General features: G+C 40.6%; 1 long non-coding RNA gene across 1 annotated transcript in view; it reads left to right on the plus strand.

Annotated features, from left to right (window-relative positions):
* The first annotated feature begins 572 nt into the window (after positions 1-572).
* Positions 573-4,087, plus strand: part of LOC121854777 — a 33,929-nt gene continuing 30,414 nt past the window's right edge. The window contains exons 1-2 of the long non-coding RNA XR_006086636.1: positions 573-1,223; positions 2,453-2,840. This is a non-coding gene — a long non-coding RNA (uncharacterized LOC121854777). The remainder of the gene's footprint in view (positions 1,224-2,452; positions 2,841-4,087) is intronic.

The following is a 4,087-nucleotide window of genomic DNA, read 5'->3' on the forward strand; positions in this document are numbered from 1 at the left end:
TCAGACGTGGGGGGGCGGAGGTGTTCCTTTAGCTTGACTCACTCCAGTTAGTCTGACAGGACGATGGTGCGTGGAGGGAAACTTAGCTGGGATCAGGTGAAGGTTAGCAATACTTTGATGATAATGTCTCACTGCTTCTCTCCTAGCACAGGTAAGTAATCTTCTAGCACAGGTAAGATGTCTCCTAGCACAGGTAAGATGTCTCCTAGCACAGGTAAGATGTCTCCTAGCACAGGTAAGATGCCTCCTAGCACAGGTAAGATGTCTCCTAGCACAGGTAAGATGTCTCCTAGCACAGGTAAGATGCCTCCTAGCACAGGTAAGTGGTATCCTAGTCTCTCTGTGTCTGTCTGCTGTTTGTGTCTTTCTATCTATCTATCTATGAGGGGAGAGACGGTAGGTATAATGAGGGACAGGTGCAGATATTAGTAAGAGGAAGAGGAGGATGAGGGTAGGGGAGAGGAAGGGTGGACAAGGATTAAGACAGGTGTGAGTAAGGGAGTAGACACAGCTGGGCCAGGCAAGCGAAGGGGATAGAGAGCCAGAGCCAGTCAGTGTGTTGGCAGCATCCGTGAGGGGAGGCTGCGTCTGTCCGCTCTCCCACACACACACAGAGTCGCGCCCCGCCTCTCGTTCACCGCACGCGACGACCCTCCCGCACCGCACGCGACGACCCTCCCGCACCGCACGCGACGACCCTCCCGCACCACACACACCATTCCGTAAACACAGAAAAAATATCACGTCTAGTTTATCGATTCTCAGATGATAAAACACACAAACATTTTTATACAGAAACAGAAGTGTAATGTTTGTTAATTTATAAACAGTATATTAACATCGTGTGTGCGTATTGTAAAAAGATCGTATTGTAAAAGTGATTTCTGATGTATTTATGATTTTGTTAATGTTGGAAATTATACAGATATTCGCCTCTGATTTTAAGAGTACTTGATATAAACTTTTTATATATGTTTTTTAAAAGTGGTATATTGTAATTCGATTGTAAATAAAAACAGTGTATCGTAAATCAAACCAGTAACACAAAACACAGAAATTAATGTTTTTTCTCTCATGGCTATCGTAAAAAAAAAATAATTTAATTAAGAATACATTTACCATCCGTGTATCGTAATATAAAGTATCATAAGTGACTCTCGACTCTACGATCACTTACACCAACAGAGTGCATCGTGTCTTCACCTCCAGGATTCACTTATTATGTAAGACACACTTAATATTTGTCTTGTGTATTTGTAAATGTTGTGATCTTGTTGTATTTCATCGCAACCTAACTTAACCTACCCTACCCTAACCTAACCTAGAACCGTAAGTAATGGCAGATTCTTATAACACTGTATAAGGATTATCAAGTATTTGTAAGTTAGCCACACTTATAAATACTACTTTTATGCCTTAAGTATTCAGTCTTTAACAAATATTATGACATAGGAAAGAATTCTCACTTTAGACATATTTTAACCTTCATTAATTCTTGCTAATTCTCATTTTATCTCAGATGGACTTAAAGGCCCCTAATTAACCCTCATTAACCTTAAAATAACCCTCACTTTTAAAGGTATTAACACTAAGACAAAAAAACCTTCATTATACTCAAGAATTTCCATCTCATAAAAAATCCTAAATAATCTCTGTTTTAAGATTTTTTTTTTCATTGATAAAACATAAACCAAAAACGTAAGAAAATAGGTCATAAATTCTCACTGTTTTAAGAATTCCAATAAATATAATTCTCACCCTTAAACCAGACGCAGGAATAAGAAAAAATGATAAATTCTCTTCCATTTCCTTATTCTTCTTCGTCTTGATAATTCGGGTATAACTTGGCGGAGAATATCAGTGTGTGTGTTTGTGTGTGTGTGTGTGTGTGTGTGTGTGTGTGTGTGTGTGTGTCTGAAATCTAATAAACGGGGTCGATAACTGTCTGAAATCCTTATCTTAGAACTGAATTAGAGAATGAAATCAAAAGGGGTTAGGTTAGGTTAGGTTAGGTTAGGTTAGGTTAGGTTAGGTTAGGTTACAGTCGAGTTACTAAAAATACAGTAGCCGAAACAGTGACCCCAACAGGTGAGATACAGAATGAATCAACGGTAGTGTATAAGTTGTATACACCACCACTCGCTGTGTCATACATAGCTCCTGTTAGTTGTATTTTATTAACGGAACCTGAGTCACAACGTATATTAACGGGTGTATGGAACGTATGTATGAACAGGTGTGTAACAACGTGTATTAACAGGTGTATGAAACTGTTGTATGAATGGCTGTTAACAGAATTTATCAACAGGTGTATGAAACGGATGTGTGAACAGGTGTATAACAGAGCATAACAACGGTTGTATGAAACGGATGTGTGAACAGGTGTATAACAGAGCATAACAACAGGTGTATGAAAGAAAATAACTACAGAGATAATAAGACTTACCAACAGGTGTCCAAGACAGGTGAGTGCGTTAACAGGTAAGAGCAGAAAGTGTCTGAAACAATAAACAATCGAATTAATTAACAAAAAAGTGTACGAAACAAATACTTCCATAAAAACATCAATAACAACAAGAGAAAAGTGTCAGAAACAAATAAACTCTAATTAACAAAGAAATAAAAAAGTGTTTGAAACAATGTAAAAAAAAATATATCTTCAGGAAATTATAAAAAAAATACATCAAGAATATATCCATTACAAATACAACCCAAGTGTCAAGTCACCTAACAACAACAACAACAGTAACAACCACAACAACCACAACAACCACAACCAGATCGTGTGGTTCCTCAGACAAGAAACTAGAGCCATGATTATCGCCTCTTGATAAACTAACGTAAGTGTTGAGAAAAAAAAAATAATATATTGTATTTATTATATTTGACGTGATATTTTTGTCTTTGTTATTTTGAATATTTCTGTGTTAATGTTTAATGTTTTTTTTGGGAAGGGGGGGGGAGTATTTTTGTGAGTTTTTGAAGTCCCTCCAAACTTTAACTCTACCATCACTCCCTTCACTTATCCTCCCTTTACTTCTCCTCCCTTTCCCCACTACTCCCTTCACTTCTCCTCCCTTCCCCCTAGATATTGCTCACCCTCTCACAGGTCGTCACAAAGGTTCCCTCTCAGGTCTCCCTCTCACTCCCTCTCAAACTCTCACCTTCGAGGACACACTTGACGAGGTAGGAAGTGTACAGCAGGGTGATGGATAATGGCTGGATAGTAGGGGTGGAGGTGGATAATGGGTGGAGGTGGATAATGGCTGGATAGTAGGGGTGGAGGTGGATAATGGGTGGAGGTGGATAATGGGTGGTGATGGATAATGGCTGGATAGTAGGGGTGGAGGTGGATAATGGGTGGAGTGGATAATGACCGGATAGTAGGGGTAGATAATGGGTGGAGGTGGATAATGGGTGGAGGTGGATAATGGGTGGTGATGGATAATGGCTGGATAGTAGGGGTGGAGGTGGATAATGGGTGGAGGTGGATAATGGGTGGTGATGGATAATGGCTGGATAGTAGGGGTGGAGGTGGATAATGGGTGGAGGTGGATAATGGGTGGATAGTAGGGGTGGAGGTGGATAATGGGTGGAGGTGGATAATGGGTGGGTGGATAATGGGTGGTGATGGATAATGGCTGGATAGTAGGGGTGGAGGTGGATAATGGGTGGAGGTGGATAATGGGTGGAGGTGGATAATGGGTGAAGATAACTGTAATCTGCAAAGAAAATGAGGAAAATGATTTAGAAGAACAACAAGAAACACCGCAGCAACAACAAGACCTCTCCACTCTCCCCCTCCATCACCCCTCACCTGTAGGTCATTACGTAACACTGACCCTCTAGGCTGCCAAAAATACCTCAGAGGGCAGACTCACCTCACCATGTGTTCATTACCTGCCTAAACACGCTGTCATCATTAAGTGGTGTGAAAATTAGCTGAGAGAGAGAGAGAGAGAGAGAGCTGTGTGATGAAAAGGAAAAATGAGGGAAAACAGACAGACAGATAGACAGACAGACAGACAGGTAGACAGACACAGACAGGTAGACAGGTAGACAGACAGACAGACAGACAGACAGGTAG

The sequence above is a fragment of the Homarus americanus genome, unplaced genomic scaffold (genome assembly GCF_018991925.1).
Source record: "Homarus americanus isolate GMGI-L3 unplaced genomic scaffold, GMGI_Hamer_2.0 scaffold53233, whole genome shotgun sequence".
In the NCBI taxonomy this organism is placed as follows: Eukaryota; Metazoa; Arthropoda; class Malacostraca; order Decapoda; family Nephropidae; genus Homarus; species Homarus americanus.